The sequence below is a fragment of the Henckelia pumila genome, chromosome 4, assembly GCF_033568475.1.
Source record: "Henckelia pumila isolate YLH828 chromosome 4, ASM3356847v2, whole genome shotgun sequence".
Lineage (NCBI taxonomy): Eukaryota > Viridiplantae > Streptophyta > Magnoliopsida > Lamiales > Gesneriaceae > Henckelia > Henckelia pumila.
The window spans coordinates 62,307,323-62,330,199 of NC_133123.1; positions in this window are offsets into that span (position 1 = coordinate 62,307,323).

Sequence of the window (22,877 nt, forward strand, 5' to 3'; positions counted from 1 at the left end):
ACTCAGTCAGGATATCTCGAACATTACTTTCGTACCTCAAATACTAGGCAAGTGCTATCAGCCCTAGGTCCACGCCTATAATCCGCGCTACACTGGCAAATGATACTACTATCATTATAGCTCTCTAAAAGCCTTAACTAAGCTAAAGCATACTCTTAAATATTTTTAGGAAGCAAAAGCTATACCTTCGTCCGTCGTTAGCCTTTTGCTGTCGATTACCTCAAAACTAGGCCACAGCTCCGCTACGATGCCTGGATCGCTATGCCACTTCTGGATTCTCGATGGGACGCCTAGAAATCCCTAGATCTGAGTTAGAAGGCTAAGGAATCGAGAGAAAAGAGAGGAATTGGTGCACTCAAATGTGAGCTCGGCACCCCATATTTATAGACAGAGTTCGGGCCCTCCGAACTGACTTCGGAGCCTCCGAACACGTTCGGATCATCCGAACCCAAAAATACGTCATTGCTTACGTCAGCATAATGACGTCATCCATGACGACTGTCGGCAGCACGTTCGGAGCGTCCGAACCACTCTTCGGATCGTCCGAACCCTGACTTCGGACTGTCCGAACTCATCAACGAAGCCTCCAAACCCGACAACCCTCTAACTATTATCGAGCGTTCTGAATCCATTTCCAAACTCTGCTAATCCATCCGGGACTCCCTTAATCACGTTTTATTACATCTAAACATGATCGTATTATTAATTACTTGTAAATCGTTAATTCTGGATACGGGTTACTACAATTTTGATGATAACAAAACTTGTCATTGTGTTTCTAACATATTTACCAAGTGTGCAGCTGATAGAAGACAAATTTGAAGTGCTAAGTTGTTGAAATACAATCTTAGCTCGGTTTAGTTTCTGGCGCAGCTGCTTGTTTTAAGAATATCTCGTAGCTCAATGAACCAAATGACCAGACGCCAAAACCATCACACAGCCAACACAAAAGTATACAAGTCATGTCTTCTGACAGTTGGACAAATTTGGATGATATCCAGGTCAAACTGATACCTCAAGAATGAACTAGATGAACAAGATGACAACAGATGTATTGACAGACCAGTTCTGGTGTATTGACCATATCTCTCAGCTTCGTGATACAAATGTAATGATTCAGTATGTGTTGGAAAGATATGAAGATGATCTACAAATAATCTTCACAAGTCAAAGTCTGAATCAGAGCCTAAGAAGATGATAAATCACGTTGAAATTGGTGGTTCTGCACAAGTTTATAACAGAACTCGAGGCTGTACATGGTTGGGTAGAATAAGCATATCTCTCTCATCTGAAATCCAAAAGGAGTGATTCTTAATGCGTTGGAAAGACAAGAAGAAGGGATACAACTTTAATGCTTATCACTTTGCCCAAAAGTTAACACTGAAAGAGTTACAAGCATCTGAACAGACAACAACAACTCAAGTAGTCGAGAAATGTCACTTGCTCTATATCAACCGACCAACTTGAAGATATCAATCGATCTAAGCATGACAACCGACTCGAAGATATCAACTGCTCACCAAGCTTGTCACCTGATCTCTTCTGTCTACTACTCCAGATCCAGATCTAGTCAAACGGTCAAAGCTATAGTCCAGAAAGAGAAATATGAACGTTGTGATATAAGAAACAGTACACAACCTTTTCCAACAGTCATATTATTGTGTCTAACGTCTATATCATTCTTGGAGCCTATAAATATAAGATTTGGACATTGAAGAAAAGTGGATACCCAAAAGAACATTCAGCTTGTTAGAGTTTTTCCACATCAAGAGAGGGCATCAAAACAGATCTATCAGCTAGTTGAGAGCAATGTTCTATGTTTGCATGTTTTATGTGTCATTACTGTTATTTACATATATTATGTCACGTATATTATGTTGCATGAATTATTACGTTAAGACTTTACCATTATTATAACTAGTAGAGAGGTCGCTCAACCTCAATATTATATTTTGTGAATGTATATCATGGTTTTGGATTCGGTTATATCCACGGTTTATGGTATGGGAGCCACCTCTTGATACGAAGGCACAACATGCTACATACCATGGCGCTTTTGACTGAGAAATATTCTACATATTGATAGGTTCCCTGTACCTTTCACTTGCATTTAGCATTCATAGCATGCGTATACTCATATGTTCGTACTGGGCATTATTTGCTACGTCCTCGGTTTTGTTCTGTACACCTCATTCCATGGGGCAGGACTTAGGTTGGACGGACCGGGTGGTAGCGGTCGTTTAGCAGCATTAGGTGGATTGTATTGTGCCAGGTTTATTTTGTTGTGGGATTTAGTATTATTTTCAATTAGGTTGTATAACACTTATTGTTTCGAGAACGATTGTATTCTGCCGGTAGTTTTTAAGTTAGATTAATTAATTTTTTGCTGTTTATTTTTTATTGTTGTATTTTAAGATTAATTGCATCTTTAAGATTTGGTTAATTAGTGATTTTGAGACGGGTCACTACATCATCTGTTTCACATTTTTCTCAATTTTATTTTTTATTATACGTGAATAATAATATTTAATATGGTTAGATTTTAACGTGTCTTCTTCTTAGCCAACCAAATTTCATCCGTTTGTAAAAAATCTTGTGTCCTGTGGTTAAGAAATGACAATCGACAGGAATTGGGCATACTCGGTGGGCTTTCTTCATTAAGACCATCCTCAATAATTAGTATTTTATTTGTTATTTTACGAAAGATAGTTTTTTTTTATATCGATTCGTAAATCGTAATCAGACATCTCTCTTGTCAATATCATATAAACTTTTGTGAGATCGTCTTTACGCTTCAAATTTTGTCATATGAATCTATAATCCGATCCAATTATGAAAAATATTATTTGTTAATTATAATACGAAGTAATATTGTGAAATACTGATTTAAGTGAAAAATATTATTTTATAATATATGTTAATTCGAGAGCAAACTATTAATTTTTATATCAAAACTATTTTTTTAGTGCAAATATAGACCAAACAACTCATCTTACAAATATATATCCTTCAACACCTTGTACAAGATACCTTCTGTGAGATATGTTATCATGCTTTGACCTTATAATGGAAAGTACATGCACATTTTTTTTCTTTACATTTAATTTCTCTCTTATCGTTTCAACTCAAAATAATTACTTCCATTTTAATAAAAAAAATTACTTCATTCTCTAAATTTTATACGGAACACACACGTCACGTGTATAAAATAAATCTTGTATGGTACCGCTTGGTTCGGGTGATAGAATAAATAGTATATGGATAAGTAATGTATTGTAATAAAAAATAAATAAAAAATTATAGTTAATATAATATTTGATTTGATTGATAGATTATGATTTTTTTGATTTGACTGATTAAATTTTTTATAGAAATGATAAATTACCATTTTGTCATTTTAACGATAAATAAAATATGAATAATATTATTTATAAGGGATAATATAGTAATTTAAATTCGATGATTGGATTGATGTAAAATAAATAATTAATGATTTGATTGATGTATAATAAATAATTAATAGATGGATAAATAATATGACGAAAAGAACGCAAGATTGGACAGGATAACTAGTACCGAGGCTATTAGTAAAATAACCAAACGAGCCCTATATATACACACACAGAATAAAACCTTTATAATTTTAATACTTTTGAAACCATTTTATTTAATTAATTTTGAGAGATATTAATTAATCGATAAATTAATAAATTATTATTTTAAAGAGTATTTTTAAATCAACGAACATATTTTTGATTATATAAAAATAATAATTGGTGGAGTCGTTATGCCGGTAAACTGCCTTCACAAGATGATAAGCTGGTTCTGCCCAATGGTGGAGTCCTCCAGTCCAACCAACGGAGGAAATAAAAAATCTGATGACGGTACTCTTCTGGAGATGGAGGTGGTTCTTCTGTCATTACCACGTGGATGTCATTATATATATATAAAAAAAACTCGAGGAGATGGATTTAATAGTGGCAAACACCATGGGGGCGAATGGAGGAGCTAGGCCCACAAGTTAATGATAGCTGTCATGGGATATATCCGCAGACCTCTGCATAGAATCTCCGTTACTTTTGATTTTTCACCCAATGGCGTTGCTGGTGGAGTCAGGGACGGAGCCACCACAAAAGCTGGGGTGGTCTCCAGCCCTGATCAGTTTTATTTTTTTAGTTACACAGGTGAAACCATGCTACACAGGTGTGTTCCAAACAACCCGATAGCTGAATGGTTATGCACCATATAATCGCCGAGAAAACAACACCACAAATTCAATCGAGATGAAGGAGCAGCGGCCCACCCCTTCAAATTCAATTGTCACCAGTTCTCCCTCACCTCTCCAGCGTATGTCAATGTGTCACACCCCGCTCCCGGATTCGGGTGACATCGCCGTTGCTTTCAAATAAAATTCGAAAACAACCAGACTCTTAGTACAGAATTTAACTAAAACCAGTCTATTTCATAGATAAAATCCATAATAAATATTCTGTGCAACTCAAAATTTCAAATTTGGAATAAACTTTGCGAAAACGTCTTACAACTTAAAAATCAGTATAATAACTATAAAATCTCAAAAATATCTTCATCACCATAACCAAGACATGACTTGTTCTCGATTTCTTCGACTTGATCTTCATTCCTATCTGGGGAGAAAAGTAAGGCATGAGTGTTTTGAAAAACACTCAGCAAGTGGGGCCGATCGATCATACCAAAATATATACATATATATAGATATATTCATTTGAGAAAACTCATACTTGAACTTCAAGCATGTCATATTTCAAAACATATCATCTCATAACATGTCTTATCATAGCATAGCATAAACATCATCATCATAACAAAATCAATATGATTTACATATTTTGGCCAGACACTGAAATTCCTCTCATTAATCGTGGCTAACTGATCAGTCCCCTATATGTAATCCCTCTAAGGGGTGAGGTCATAGAACGGTTATTATTACCCAACGTATCAGAGCCATAATATAACATGGTTCGAAAATTTCCTTTTCACTCATAATTCGAGTCCTAACAGTGTCAAAACATATTTTCAGCCAAACATCATCATAAACAATATTAAATAACAAAATTCAACGATTAACATGAGCGATCGAATTTTTAAAACATACATATAATTTTAAAACATAAGCCCACTTACCTTTGTTACACGTGTAGAAGGATCAAAAAGTAAATTGATACATCGATTTTCAAATCCGAGAAGCAAATTTTCGAAAGTGCAACCCACTTCCTTTGACTTTGTTGACCAACTTTTGCAACTTCATCTTTTCATAATTCCTAATCTCAAACTACTGGCCAAACGTGGAACCTTACTTTTCTTAATTCCAATTCTCGAAAATATGGAGAGAAAAGAGAGAAATTTTTTGTGTGATTTTTCTTTGACTATGTCCTCTATTTATAGGCACTCAAAAAAAAAACTTAAGATAGAAAAAATCTTGATATTCCAAGTTTGTATAAAATTTGTATTTACTTCAGATTTGATATCATCTACATGTAGATCTCATAATATTTTGTAACCTAATTATTATGATACATAAAATATACTAATTATCTCATAACATAAGTAATTTAATAAAGTATTCACCTTGAATAAGAAAAATTCGGGATTTCATATTCCTCCCACCTTATTGAAAGTGTGAGACCCCATTTCTAATCTTCTAAACTCGATTAATTAAACACAAACGAACACGAGGAGCCGCGAAAAAGAAATCAATTTTTTTTTTAAAGGGAGGCCGCACGGCGCTCTGGCCGATGCGCGGCCGCGCCCACATGAGGCGTGGGCGCGCATGGCGCCCTGCCCAAAAGGGAACGGGCTGCGCGGCGCGCTGCCCCTGCTGCTAAAAATAATTCCAATGCACGACCAAAGCTCGGGGGAATGAAACGATCATTTCTCTAACAACAAAATCATGCCTTGGTACAAAATTCCAGTAACATACAATACAAGACTAATAGGGTTGTTCAACCACTCAACAGAGTAGAACATACATCGATTCTAAGTTCCACAATCCAAAATACCATAAGATACAAGTTCAAATACAAATTCGACTTCTACAACAACAAGGCCTCACTCTATCAACTCATCCACCTAGCCATGCGATCTCTGACTCGGTCCTGCCCCACCTGATGCCAAGCACACATACAAAGACAAGACAACAGCCGGATAAATCCGGTGAGAATACAATTCCCAGTAAAAGAGACAAAACATGCATATCACTTAAAATATCAAACATGGTATATGACACAACCAGTTAAGAATTCCAATGGCATATCAATAATTCCAAATCAAAATGCATAAGATGCAATGCATGTCTTTAAAACAAGGATTATCAAGTCTAGATAATCACAAGGTAAAGGTTCTCTTCTCTCAATTGGGATCCCGAGGAGAAAATATCACCAACACACCGACTCTCCCGATCGAGGTGGACGGTGCATATTTTTCTTCTCTAGACTCTGGGCACCTATAGAGAGTGTTTCTCGAAAATTGGTAAAAATCTGCTAACCAATGTCACTCAACTATAGTCCACAGAACATCTAACTCTTCTGGGCCTCTCTTGCCCGCAAAACAATGGTAGTTGGCTCAATATGAATGAAAGTGCAAATCAAACAACAAACACAAAGACTTCAAGTAGCATGCAAGTATGTGATTTCTTCGGGACTCTCGAATATAACTCCGATTCGAGAACTCGTCCCATTTCAAACGATGTCGTCTCTTACCTCTTCTTTGATTGACGTAGCTGAAATCCGGACAAACTACAAGCACAAAAGGCTCAATCAAACATCATTCGATTCAAGTCAAATAATAAAGTAACCTCGATATCAAACCTCGATCAATTCGTCAACGATTCGAATTCTGTAATTTCTGGACTCCAAAATTTGCAACTGAATCTGAAAGGAAATATAAAAGAATTCCAATGTTAATCCATCCAAATCAAACCATTCGAACTCAATTTCAACTCCTAAATCCAAAATCTCATCAATATAAACGATTGATATTCCAAAACTCGAACTGGCGGCATAACGGCTAAAACTGATCAAACCGGAAATACAGACAGTATAATATCAATCCAATAAACTCAAATCCACCATCAAACAACCAAAAATGGCTCAAACCCAACAAATATCCAAAACCCAAATTTTGAATAATCTACCAAAAATCAAAACAATTCCGAACGACGTCCAAATTCAAAACCGAACGAGAATAAACAATCAGAACTCTGCCAAGAACAACATACCCGAAAACCAATCGATTCTAACAATATCCGAAAAATGGAAAGTGTCCGATCGAAGATAAACTTACGCTATAACGGAGCTCTCGTTGCCGTGATCGCTAATCTGCCTTCAAAATTAAATTCTAACGGACGGATCGAGCTCGGGGTGAAATCTAGGAGCTCAAAGAGACGTCCATGGCATCTGGAGAGGGAGGAGGCGGCTTGGAGGGGAAGGGAATGGGATTGAAAAGTCAAAAGGGTTTATAAATATCTAACAAATCCGATATTTGCATTTTAGTCCCTGAAAAATCCGAAATTTGCAAAAAAGATCCTGATCAAAATCAAGTCGGCTTGTGAACTCTGTAATCTCCGATTATCTCAAATAAAGTCAATTAAGATAAATTCGGGGCATTACAATTCTCCCCCTCTAAGAATAGATTTCGTCCTCGAAATCAAAACGGTTCAATCTCATAAGAACGAGATAGAGTCAAAACTGCAATAAAGATTTTTCTCTCAAGACTAACTCTGAATTTGCTGATCCACACAAAATCTATCCTTCTAACTGCTTCTTCAATCCGTAACTACTCAACTGTACAAACACAACTGAAACGGTTTGGCTATGGAGCTGCTACTCTATTCGGTCATACTCTGAACCAGTCACCTTAAGCAATTTGTCATCTGAACAAATCCGGTCTCATCAGCTAAAGAGCAAAAGAAATTCTGATCTGGTAACCCAACAACGAGAATCTGGTGATAATCCGCATCAAAGGACGGAAAATATTACGTGAAAACCATAAAGAGACAGAATAAAATAAGTCTGCATCTAAAATTTGAATACTTCGACCGCTAAGTCCAAGTCCTCTTCATTCTTGACACAAAATCATCAACTGATCAAAACCTCGAAACAATTCTGGTCCCAAAACAGGTGATCCAAAAGAAGAACCATCCCAATACAATAGAGGTTTTCAATTCTGCTCGCACAACTCGTCAAAAGATTCCATCCAGATAATCATCTGATAGTTTTGCTGTATAAGAACTTCATAGGAGTTAGCGTCACTCGTCAGCTAGTGCAGGAGTCAAGCAACCATGCTTCAGATTTTCCCCCTCCCGGGATCAGGGAGTTTCCTATCTTCCTCTCATTCGAACCATGGACCTTCAGGATTGGTACCATGATTTACCAAGTATGGTTAAGGTTGAGCTTGAGAGAAGGCATAGACTGCTCATACAAAAATTTTTTCTAAATAGAAGGCAAAGCCTCTAATCCATATCATCTGTTCTGGCTGTCCGTCATTCTGAGGATAATCACTGAACTCAGATGTACTAGAATATCAAAAGTCTCTTTGAAGACTATACCAAAAGAAAGGACATAACCAAGATCTCTATCTAAAATGACCAAATTCTACATTCAATCAATCTGACAAAAGTTCTGACAGAAACACTAACATCTAATCATGTCTGAGAACCATTCTGTAGGGAATACAATAGCAGATTCATCAATTGGTCAATCAAACTCGGATGGCAATTCAAACTCAGACTGACAGGTAGCTCTGCGACAACACCTGTCAAAAGTTCTCAATTCTATTCTGAAATAATAAACGGTATCACCGAATTCAGATCTCTCTCTCCGCTACCAATTGTGGACAGTCCAGATTATCAGTAATTATTCTTTAAACTTCCTTCTGCATCTGTTCTAAAAAGATCAATTCCTCAATCCTCTGAATATCCGTATGTCATATGAAAGAATACTGAATAACTTCAAAGTGCCGATCTCTAGATACTCTGCTTTCTCGAAACATCTGGCGTAACAGAAACAATTACTCCCAACATACGATCTCGGCACTGAACTGAAACTCAAACTGTAAACCCAATCTGAATTTCTTCAACGAATTCTCATACTTGCTTCAAACTCAAAATCGAAACTGTATCAATCGTCAATCAAAGAGAAATACCGATAGTAGATAAAATAAAAACATATCTTTCAGCTTAGAGCAACAGCTACTGCATTCGATATCTCCGGAATGAAAGGATTTCCAATCAGAAATTCCTCAGTACTTCTAATCATCTTCTCTTTCTTATACTCAGTCTGTACGGAAAAATTATTACTACAGCTTCCAACATCAAGGAAGATTACGGAAATTTCCTCATAAGAAAAGCAATATAGATCTTTTAATCAATAAGATCGCGACGAGATCAAAGTCCAGATTGAGACATTGAGTCTCGAGTGTCTTCAGCTGTCTCGATGCTCAGGCTAATAATTGATTCTTCCAAACAAGAATAAGCATCAAATCTCCATAAGAATAAATGCAAAGCACCGTAAGGTATTCAATACAGAAGAATAAAGAATTCTGAAGCGCTGGTCAATCTCTTATTCAAATCTATAAGAACTGGTCTCATAAGATTAAGTCCAGACATAAGAATATATCGTGCTGAGTAATCGGCTTACGAACGATAAGAATTTCTCACAGAAACTGCGATAGGACTCAAACATCTTCAAATTCCAGGTAAAGACGTCGATACAGATCAATTCATATTGTGCCGGTCTTGAGGTGATCAACAGAAATTCCACCTCCAGATAACATGGTTGAGAAGAACAACTCAAACCAATCAAAATTCCGACGTCGGTAAAATAGCATAACACTGCTCGGCATGCAATCAGCGATCATCAACCAAGAATCTAAAAGATCAGTACAACTCTTCAAACGGATGTGAAATCCACCGATCGAATACTTACGAATTCATCTAACATCTCTGACAGGTTCAGTTCAAAGGGTCTATAAAACTGAAGTCGAGTTTACAATTCAAATGGTACTACAACAAAATCAAAGCGGCCATACCTCATTCCGAATCCACTCTTCCATACCTCTTTCTTACTAACTCTCAACTGATGATGTCTGATCTCAAGTCGTTGCTGAAATTAACCTCATAAATCAAAGGCAATCCCGGAATCTCATCTGGCAATACCAGCAAACTCTCTAACCACTGATTTATCAACCAATTCGGGCTATATTCTAGGACATCAATTGCATACAAAGAGAATTCCTTCGTACAATTCTGAAATCAAGCGGTCATACAACAGACAAAAGCAACTATGGAATGCAAAAGCTCAAAAGGCAGAGGATGCATCATAGTAATATCCTCAGCTAAGAAATACGGAGCGTAACAGAACTATCAGAATAAGAGCATAAAATCATACTCAATAATTACCTGCTGTGTCATCATCGGGTTCAACCCAAGTCTGCGGATCCTCATTGAGAGCAAGATTCAGCGTCTGTTGAATAAGAGGTTGATTCATGATCTAAGAGCCTCTAAGTTGATTCTGGTGCGGTGGCTAAAATGAGTGAACCACACGAGCTTGTCCCTCCTATTGAACCATCGGTCTAAAAGAACTCCCCGACTGAGACCCAAATGTATAACGCTGAGGACATCTCCTAGCAAAGTGTCCTGGCAGATGGCAGATATTGCAGCATCCAGAAATCCCAAGGCAATGCTCACTGAGGTGTTGACCTCCACAGTTATTGCAAGATACACCGGAAGATCCTGAACTATGTCCGGAACCAGACTGTTTCGATCCGCTGGAGCTGGAAGAACTACTCCCATACTTCTTGAATGACTGTCCTCTCGGTTGCAAAATACCTCTAGTGGTACTTCCTCTGTACACGGTCGATTTTTGGAATGGAATCTGCCTAAGAAATTCAGCTTTGAACAAACTCCACAAAACAACCAAACCTTGATTCTCTAATGCTTTCTTCCTAGAAATCCACCAACTTTTGGCAGTCCCTTTCAGTTGGTACATAACTAACCAAATTCTACGGTCATCGTTGTATTCCAGAGAATCAAATAACTGGTCGATTTCTTCTAACCAATTCACACATTCCACTGCACTCTCTGAACTTCTCAAGGTTGGGGGTTGAAAGGTCTGGAACCTCATCAACAAGGCTTCCATCGGCGTTGGAGTAACGTCCATTCTTCGGTCGTAGTATAACCTCGTTCAATCGAATTTCGATACGGAATGTTCCTGTTCAAAATTTATCGAGGAACACATATTTTAAATTCGAGAGCATTAGGACACAACATCTCAATCTCAATCTCAATCATCTCGTGTCCATAATCTCTATTCAATAATTTTTTTTCTATCTCAGAAATATTCAGTTGCGATTGAGAAACAATTACAGTTTATATTCTAGATAATTCATGCTTCACAATTTAAACCACAAAATCATGCAGTTCGAATAATCTTCACGTAATAAAGCATGCTTGCATGGTATTTAAATAATTCAATTAAATAACTCAATCACATGCGAGAATTCAATTCATGCGGACTCGATCTACCCCGCTCACTCTAATTCAGTCCAAGAAACTTATCGCTTTGATACCACTTAGTGTGAGACCCCGTTTTTAATCTTTTAAACTCGATTAATTAAACACAAACGAACACGAGGAGCCGCGGAAAAGAAATCAAATTTTATTATTTTTATTTTTTTAAAAGGGAGGCCGTGCGGCCGTGCCTCAGCGTGGCGCGGCCGCGCATGGCGCCCTGCCTGGAAGGGAATAGGCTACGCGGCGCGCTGCCCCTGCTGCTAAAAATAATTCCAATGCACGACCAAAGCTCGGGTGAGTGAAACAATCATTGCTCTAACAACAAAATCATGCCTTGGTACAAAATTCCAGTAACATACAATACAAGACTAATAGGGTTGTTCAACCGCTCAACAGAGTAGAACATACATCGGTTCTAAGTTCCACAATCCAAAATACCATGCGATACAAGTTCAAATACAAATTTGACTTCTACAACAACAAGGCCTCACTCTATCAACTTATCCACCTAGCCATGCGATCTCTGACTCGGTCCTGCCCCACCTGATGCCAAGAACACATACAAAGACAAGACAACAGTCGGATAAATCCGGTGAGAATACAATTCCCAGTAAAAGAGACAAAACATGCATATCACTTAAAATATCAAACATGGTATATGACACAACCAATTAAGAATTCCAATGGCATATCAATAATTCCAAATCAAAATGCATAAGATGCAATGCATGTTTTAAAACAAGGATTATCAAGTCTGGATAATCACAAGGTAAAGGTTCTCTTCTCTCAATTGGGATCCCGAGGAAAAAATATCACCAACACACCGACTCTTCCAATTGAGGTGGACGGTGCATATTTTTCTCCTCTATACTCTGGGCACCTATAGAGAGTGTTTCTTGACAATTGGTAAAAATCTGATAACCAATGTCACTCAACTATAGTCCACAGAACATCTAACTCTTCTGGGCCTCTCTTGCCCGCAAAACAATGGTAGTTGGCTCAATATGAATGCAAGTTCAAATCAAACAACAAACACATAGACTTCAAGTAGCATGCAAGTATGTGATTTCTTCGGGACTCTCGAATATAACTCCGATTCGAGAACTCGTCCCATTTCAAACGATGTCGTCTCTTACCTCTTCTTTGATTGACGTAGCTGAAATCCGGACAAGCTACAAGCACAAAAGGCTCAATCAAACATCATTCGATTCATGTCAAATAATAAAGTAACCTCGATATCAAACCTCGATCAATTCGTCAACGATTCGAATTCTGTAATTTCTGGACTCCAAAATCTGCAACTGAATCTGAAAGGAGATATAAAAGAATTCCAATGTCAATCCATCCAAATCAAACCATTCAAACTCAATTCAACCTCCTAAATCCAAATTCTCATCAATATAAACGATTGATATTCCAAAACTCGAACTGGCGGCATAACGACTAAAACTGATCAAACCAAAAATACAGACAGTATAATATCAATCCAATAAACTCAAATCCACCATCAAACAACCAAAAATGGCTCAAACCCAACAAATCTCCAAAACCCAAATTTTGAATAATCTACCAAAAATCAAAACAATTCCGAACGACGTCCAAATTCAAAACCGAAAGAGAATAAACAATCAGAACTCTGCCAAGAACAACATACCCGAAAACCAATCGATTCTAACAATATCCAAAAAATGGAAAGTGTCCGATCGAAGATAAACTTACGCTATAACGGATCTCTCGTTGTCGTGATCGCTAATCTATTTTCAGAATTAAATTCTAACGGACGGATCGAGCTCGGGGTGAAATCTAGGAGCTCAAAGAGACGTCCATGGAGTCTGGAGAGGGAGGAGGCGGCTTGGAGGGGAAGGGAATGGGATTGAAAAGTCAAAAGGGTTTATAAATATCTAACAAATCCCATATTTGCATTTTAGTTCCTGAAAAATCAGAAATTTGTAAAAAGGATCCTGATCAAAATCAAGTTGGCTCGTGAACTCTGTAATCTCCGATTATCTCAAATAAAGTCAATTAAGATAAATTCAGGGCGTTACAGAAAGTTTCGTCCTCGAAACTTGATTTGTCTTAATGTCTAATAACATGTAGCTAAACTAGAATCTCATTAACGTTAATTCTAGAATAAATCCCAAAAATTATAACTTAATTTGTGGGTCCAAATGTAAAAATTAAATCTAAAAAATTATAACTTAATCTAATTCCCAATTGATTCCTTATGAATCCCAAAATCACGACTTAAATAATTCAATCTAACTTAAACCAAGAAATCACACCCAAAATAAATCCAACTTGAGGCTAAGAAATAAATCTCAAATTTCATATTGTCTATTCAAAATAAATACTAATCCCAAATGGTTCCTTCCTATCAAGATCATATATTCTAAATTCTAGTTTTCCATCAAGATCATGAACCTGGTTTTGCTTTGATACCATTTCTGTCACGCCCCGCTCCTGGGTTTGGGTGACATTGCCGTTGCTTTCAAATAAAATTCGAAAACAACCAGGCTCTTAGTACAGAATTTAACTAAAACCAGTCTATTTCATAGATAAAATCCATAATAAATATTTTGTACAACTCAAAATTTTCAAATTTGGAATAAACATTGCGGAAACGTCATACAACTTAAAAATCAGTATAATAACTATAAAATCTCAAAACTATCTTCATCACCATATCCAAGACATGACTTGTTCTCGATTTCTTTGACTTGATCTTCATTCCTATCTGGGGAGGAAAGTAAGGGGTGAGTGTTTTGGAAAACACTCAGCAAGTTGGGGGCCGGTCGATCATACCAAAATATATACATATATATAGATATATTCATTTGAGAAAACTCATAGTTGGACTTCAAGCATGTCATATTTCAAAACATATCATCTCATAACATGTCTCATCATAGCATAGCATAAACATCATCATCATAAAAAAATCAACATGATTTACATATTTTGGCCAGACACTGAAATTCCTCTCATTAATCGTGGCTAACTGATCAGTCCCCTATATGTAATCCCTCTAAGGGGTGAGGTCATAGAACGGTTATTATTACCCACCGTATCAGGGCCATAATATAACATGGTTCGAAAATTTTCTTTCCACTCATAATTCGAGTCGTAACAGTGTCAAAACATATTTTCAGCAAAACATCATCATGAAAAATATTAAATAACAAAATTACAACGATTAACATAAGCGATCGAATTTTTAAAACATACATATAATTTTAAAACATAAGCCCACTTACCTTTGTTACACGTGTAGAAGGATCAAAAATTGAATTGATACATCAATTTTCAAATCCCAGAAGAAAATTTTCGAATGTGCAACCCACTTCCTTTGACTTCGTTGACCAACTTTTGCAACTTCATCTTTTCATAATTCCTAATCTCAAACTACTGGCCAAACGTGGAACCTTACTTTTCTTAATTCTAATTCTCGAAAATATGGAGAGAAAAGAGAGAAATTTTTTGTGTGATTTTTCTTTGACTATGACCTCTATTTATAGGCAGTCAATGTACGACAAAACTATTACGTGAACTTTTCATCAAATCAAGAATAACATAACCGAGGCTTGTAAAAAATTACAGTTTCCTTAAAACAGATTCGTCCCCTCCCGGATGTGCTCGAAGGATCACGACAGACGTCTGTTTCCCAGGATACAACGATAGAACCCTGTAGTCACCTGGCACCAAGGTACTTGTAATGCCCCGTTTTTATCTTAAATAAGTTTATTTAAGTTAATCAGAGATTACAGAGTTCACAAGCCGACTTGTTTTTATTAGGGTCTTTTTTGCAAATTTTGGAAATTTCAGGGACTAAAACGCAAATATTGGATTTTATATATTATCTACACTTAGATTTTTGTTGAGAAGCCCTCACTTCATCCCCTCCAAGCCGTCTCCCTCCATTCTCACGCCTCCAAGCTTTTCAAAGCTTTGGGATTTCAGTCCGAGCACGATCCGGCCGTTGGAATTTATTTCTGAAGGCAGTTTAGCGATCACTGCAACGAGAGCTCTGTTATATCGTAAGTTTTTCTACGATAAGATGTATTCTAGTTTTTGGATGTTTTTAGAATCGTTTGAGATTCGAGTATGTTGTTCTTGACAGAGTTCTGATCGTTTATTATCTGTCGGTTTTGAATTAGAGCGACGTTCGGATTTGTTATGATTTTTGGAAGCCATTTTCGAAAATTTGGATTTTTGGATTGATGGGTTTGCTTTGTTATTGTTGTTTTGGGCATTGATATGAGGTTATATCGGTATTTAACTGCAGTCTGCATTTCCGGTTTGTTCAGTTTATAGCCGTTATGCCGTCGGTTTGAGTTTTGGGTTTTCGAATCGTTTTTGAATTGTTGAAGCATTGGCTTGTGAGTGATCATTGTAGTTGATCACCTCTTATCTTCGTACAGATTCGTTGGAGTTGTCGAGTCCTGTGTTAGCAACATTTGATCGTCGAGTTTTGGACGAAGAACGGTAAAGAGATTTCCTTGAACCGTTGTTTGTTGTTTAGGTTGTATAGTTGTTGATACAATCTTTTGTTGTAGCTTGTCCGGAGTTGGATCTACGGCATTAAAAGGTAAAAACAGTCATCGTAGCGGGATAGCATACTCGGGACAGTTGGTTCTCGAGTTTCCCTTTCAAATCACATATTGCATCTACACTTGTTCTAGCATGAGAAACTTGTGTCTTGTTGATTGATTTTACTTTTAACTATGTGGCTTATGTTTTATGTTTCTGTTATGCATTCATCTTGAGCCTACGTTGATTTCAGTTGGCAGAACCGCCCTTTTGTTTGGACGTTTGGGAACTATGATTGAGTGGCCTAGGTCGTAGTCGTATCGCCTAGTGCTAGCATACTCATTATGGCTGCTCAAAGTCTAGAGGAGTGAGATATGTGGCACCACCTCGATTGGGAGAGTCGGTGAGTCGTCACATGATCGCATCCTCGGGATCCCAAAAGCACAGCAGCAATCCCTCATTTATCAGATTTGATATCCCGGTTTAAAGACATGCATTTCATTACGTTGTTATTGATTTTGTTGTTGTCTTGAAAGCATGTTTATTGTTGTATTACTTGATATGTTGCTTTTACTGGGATTATCATTCTCACCGGTTTATCCGGCTGTTGCTTTGTTTTTTATGTGTACTTGGCAACAGGAGGGGCATGATCAAGTCAGCATAGACCTGGTTAGCGTCAAGAGCAAGAGATAGAAGTGGGACTCGTTTAGAAGTCGAATCAGCATGTCAATCTATTTATGTTTTGCGAACATGTTTAGTCATTAGAACTTTTCGTATTTGTTTTGTAAGCAAGAATCGATGTAGGTACTACCGAATTGAATGTTTCTCTTCCCTAAACCTTTCTTGTATTGTTACTGGCTTGTCAAATACTTTTAATGCAAGTGTTTAGGTTTTGTTGAGTTTATTTCGGTGCCTTAATATTTCTGGGCGAGAGGAAGGCGCGGGCGCGCGGCCTCTTTGCGAGGTAAGGGTGCGGGCGCTCTTCCTTAGACCGCGGGCGCACTGGTTTTTTTGCGAAGCATCGGCGCGGGCGCGCTTCCTTCAGCGCGGGCGCGCGAGCCTTCCTTAAAAAAAAAAATCATTGGTTGCTTCTAATCTTGATTTCTCGTTTACTTATTGGTTGTTTTGTCCAAGATTAGTTGTTTAGAAACGAGGTCTCTCATTAAGTGGTATCAGAGAGATAAGATTCTTGGTTGAACTAGAGTGAGCGGGGTAGATCGAGTCTGTGTGTATTGTCTCCTCGCATGTGTTTGAATTATTTTAGCTGTATAATTAATTCCATGCGAGCATGCTTTATTGTTGAGAATTATTTGAATTACATGGTTATGTGATTTACTTTTATAAAGCATGATCTACTTGAGATATAACTGCTTATGTTATTGACTGATATCCGGTTTTCTGAGCGGTTGTAAAGGGCACCGGTTGTAGCTATTGAGATATCTCGTGTCCTAACCTTTGTTATTCAGATGGGTCTTCGTCGAGTGATAAACAGAAACACACCGCCAGTTATTCCCGCAACCGAGCAAGCTATTACTGAAACGGTTGAGATGGATGCTACAACAACGCCTATGGAAACCTTGCTGAAGAGGTTTCAGTCGTTTAATCCGCCGTTGCTGATGGGTACAGAAAATTCAGTTGACTGCGAGAGTTGGTTGGATGATATCGATCAGTTGTTCGATTCCATTGACTACACTGATGACCGCCGAATCAGGTTAGTCATTCATCAGCTCCGTGGGGTTGCTAAGAGCTGGTGGATCATGACGAAGAAGCAATGGAGAGTAGAGGTACGGAAGTTACTTGGCCTCTTTTTAAATCTGAATTTTATAAGCGGTTTTTTCCCTATCTCGTATCGCAAAGATAAGGGAGCAGAGTTTGCCAATCTGAGGCAAGGGAATCTGAACATTGAAGAATACGTGGCTAAGTTTGATAGTCTGTTGCGTTTTGCACCGCTAATTGCCGGAGATGAGGAAGCAAAGGCCGATTAGTTCATCAATGGTTTGTGTGAGACCTCGATTCTAATCATCTAATCTCAGAATAAACAATAATTACGCATACAAGATCTAAGATTAAAAGCAAAGTTTTTTTTTTTTTTTTTTTTTTTTACACAGGGTGACACGCGGGCGCGCCACCCGAGGCGCGGGCGTGCATACAGACCTGCCCGGGCCTTCGAGAAAGGGAGCAGAACGCGCGGGCGCTCCTCACCAGGCGCGGGCGCGCATGGCCTGCTGTTTTAGCTCAAAAAAAGGCTCCAAAAGTGCAATCTAACACCCGGAAAGGCTCCGACATGATCCAACTAACACTTTTCCAACAACGAAGTATTCAATTACAAGAAAGAGTAGAACATGCATCAATTCTATGTTCCAAAATCCAAAATACAAATCGAGTTCGAATACAATCTAAGTTCGATTTCAAATTCGACTTCTACAATAACAAGGCCTCACTCTATCAACTCGACCACCTAGCCATGCGATCTCTGACTCGGTCCTGCCCCACCTGTTGCCAAGCACACATACAAAGACAAGACAAAAACCGGATAATCCGGTGAGAATAATATTCCCAGTAAAAGAGACAAACATGCAATATCATAAAAACATCTCAAACGAAATGCATCATCTTCTACATATTCAAATAACAACAATGCAATTCCACAAGCATGTCTAAAACTCAATTCATATGCATAAATGCAATGCATGTCTTTAAATCTGAGATTATCAAGTCGGATAATCAAAACATTTCAGCTTTTGCTTTTGGGATCCCGAGGACGAGATCACGTAAACAACTCACCGACTCTCCCGATCGAGGTGGTGCTACGTATCTCCATCCTCTAGACTTTGGTGCAACTATAAGGAGTATGCTAGCACTAGGTGAAACAGCTACACCCAGGCCACTCACAATATAATTCCCAAAAAGTCTATCATCAAAAGGGCCGTCCTGCCCGCTATTCAAATCAGGGTTCATATGCTCAATATGAATGCAATGCAACATAACTCAAATAATCAATTAACATGCAAGTATGTGATTTTTTCCGGAAAACTCGAATCAAGTCGGATTCGCGTCATTCGTTCCATTCCATTCCAAGTCATCGTATACCTCTTTTCAACAACGTCGATGCTCCAAACCTGGAAACAACATCGATACAAGAATTCCAAATCAAAATTCTATTCCAAATCAAGTTCAACGATAAAGATAATTCAATTCAACTTTCGAGGATGGATCAACTCGATACCAAACCTCGATCAACTCTTCAACGATTCGAAAGTTGCCAATTCGGAACTCCACGATCTTCAACTAATCTGCGGAGATAAAATCAATTCAATATCAATCCATTCAAAACGAGCAACTCTCAAAAACTCAAACGAATCTCCAATTTCCAAAATCTCAAACCGGCGGCATAACGGCTATAAATTCAACTAACCGAAAATGCAAACAGCATAATATCACTCTAAGCAACTCATATCAATCAACATTCAACCAAAACAATCCAATTCCAACAAATCACAAAACTCACTTTTTCGAAAATCCCTTCAAAAATTCATAACAAATCCGAACGTCGCTCTAATTCAAAACTGACAGATAATAAACGATCAGAACTCCGCCAGGAACAACATACTAGAATCTAAATCGATTCTAACAACCTCCGAAAAACAAAACATATCCGATCGGAGAAATACTTACGGTATAACGAAGCTCTCTCAGCCGTGATCGCTAATCTGCCTTCAGAAATAATTTCTAACGGACGGATCGACCGGAAACCGAAATCCCACAGCTTGAAAAGACAAAGGGGGCGGCTCCAATGGAGGTTAACGAGTTGGGGAGGATGAGGGAGTGCCAAGGACTAGTCAACTAGGGTAGATAATATAACAAATTCAATATTTGCGTTTTAGTCCATGAAAATTCCAAAATTTGCAAAAAAGACCCTGATCAAAATCAAGTCGGCTCTTGAACTCTGGAATCTCCGATTATCTTAAATAAAGTCGATTAAGATAAAATTGGGGCGTTACAATTCTCCCCCACTAAGAAAAGATTTCGTCCTCGAAATCGACACGGTTCCAACACGAACTCTGTTCTCCAAACTATTCCTTCAAGTCTGTCAATCAAAAGTCGACTCCTTCTCTACAGAAAATCCTCCTAAGCTCAGTCACAATCGAATCATCTCTGGTTTCAACTCAAGGCATAATATCCAAAGTTCGACTCGTCTAATCTGGTTGTCCGTCGTTCTGAGGATATCGAACTGAAAAAGTTGAAATCAGGCAACAAAATCTCATCGAAGTCCTTGCCGAAAGAATGAGCGCATCAAGGATCTCTGTCTAAACTAACCGACTTCGGCCAAACATGACATCTGACGACCTCTGACAAGATCTCAATCCTCTAATCTTGAATGAAAGTCATTATGTACAGAGAACGGTAGCAGATTCCAGCAATCGGTCATTCGAAGTCAGATAGTAGATAAAATAAGAACAGTTCAAAACATCGGTTGTTGCATAAAATTCCTCAGATAAAGATTCGCAGTCAGAATCTCAAACAATCTAATCTTCTTCTCTGCTTTCAAATCAGTTCCGTCTGCTAAAATAATTACTCCAACTCTTAAGATTAGAACAGATCACGTGAATTTCCGCATAAGACAATAGAAGAACAGGTCTTCAAATCAATAAGATCGCTACGAGCTCAAAGTCCAGATTCAGACATTGAGTCTCGAGCGTCTTTAACTGTCTCGACGTCTAGACTATAGCGCAATTCCACTTAATAAGAACACATCTCCAAAACCTCGATAAGAAAAGATCGCTGATCGGCATAAATTCCATCATCAAATCATACAATCGAAGAAGACCATTCGATTCAAAGAATTCAGACATCGAAGAAAACATATAACTGCTCGGCACAAACATCTGCTATACGATTCTCAAAAGTTCCGAAAGATCAGTACAATTCTCATTCCAAAAAGATAAGAAATCAACGATAAAAATTCCTAGTCTCAACTAATTCTTCTAAAAGATCCGGTTAACAGAAGTTAACAACACTACTGGAGTATTCATCAATTCGAACGATTCAACAATTAAAAGAGGCACGTTAAACATATACAGATTCTTCAATAAGAAGGCAAGAGACTCGCCAGAATCTAACATTCCAATAAGAATAGGGAACTCAATATCGAACGTTACCTGATCTGTCATTATCGGGTGCAGCCTGAGTCTGCGGATCCTCAGACAAAGCAAAGACTCGTGCCTGCTGTCTGGGAGGCTGGCTTCCATACTGATTACCTTCCTGCCTATTTTGCTGCTGAGGTTGGAAAGAGTGAACAGAAGGTGCTTGCTGCTGAGGCTGAGCTGTCTGTCTCAAGAAATTTCCACTCTGTGCTTGCTCAGGGACACGCTGAGGACACGTTCTTGCAAAGTGCCCCGCCTGGTTACAAATATGACAGCTTCCAAAAATACCTCTACACTGATCACTGGAGTGACGACCTCCGCAGTTGGCACAAGAAATGCCTGACTGTCCCGAACTCTGTCCCGATCCATACTGCCTCGAACCACTCGAGCTCGAAGAACTGGTTCCGTGCTTCTTAAACTGCTTCCCCTTCGGGAGATAGTAATCCTTCCTGTTACCTCCACTGCTACCACCCTCAGAACTCGGTGGTTGGTTCTGAAACTGAAAGGATTGATTCTGGTAATGGAACGGTTGGTTTTCGTATAGAGAAGATTGTGCCTGAAACTGTCCTTGCTGCTGCTGAGGCACAAACTGATTTCCTCTCTGTCTCCACAAACCTGCTTCTGCTCCCTTTGCGTGATTCATGGCATCCGCAAAGTTATTAGGCCTGTTGGTATTTACCAACGTGAAGACGTCGGGGTTCAAACCATTAATGAACTGGTCGGCTTTAGCTTCCTCATCGCTGGCAATCAGCGGTGCAAAACGTAACAGACTATCAAACTTGACTACATACTCTTCAATATTCAAATTCCCCTGCTTCAGATTTGCAAACTCGGCTCCCTTGTCCTTTCGGTACGACACGGGGAAAAATCGCTTATAGAACTCAGACTTGAAAAGAGCCCAAGTAATTTCCATACCTCTACTCTCCATTGCTTTCTTCGTCATAATCCACCAGTTCTTAGCAACACCACGAAGCTGATGAATGACTAACCTGGTTCGACGGTCATTTGAGTAATCGATAGAATCAAACAGCTGATCGATATCATCCAACCAACTCTCACAATCAACTGGATTTTCAGTGCCCATCAACAACGGCGGATTAAAAGACTGAGACCTCTTCAGCAAGGTTTCCATAGGCGTCGCTGAAGCATCCATCTCTACCGTTTCAGTACTAGCTTGCTCAGTTGTAGGAATAACTGGCGGTGGATTCCTATTAATAACTCGTCGAGGACCCATCTGATAATCAAAGGTTAGGACACAAGATTTCTCAATCGCTGCAATTCGGTGCCCTTGCAACCTCTCGGAATTCCGGATACAGGTGGAATACAGTTCATATCTCAAATAATTCATGCTTCATATTTCAAATCACAAAATCATGTAAATCAAGTAATTCTCAACAACAAAGCATGCTCGCATGGTATTTAAATAAATCAATTCAAATAACTCAATCACATGCGAGAATCAATTCATGCGGACTCGATCTACCCCGCTTACTTTTAAATTCAGTCCAAGAATCTTATCGCTCTGATACCACTTAATGTGAGACCTCGATTCTAATCATCTAATCTCAGAATAAACAATAATTACGCATACAAGATCTAAGATTAAAAGCAAAGTTTTTTTTTTTTTTTTTTTTTTACACAGGGTGACGCGCGGGCGC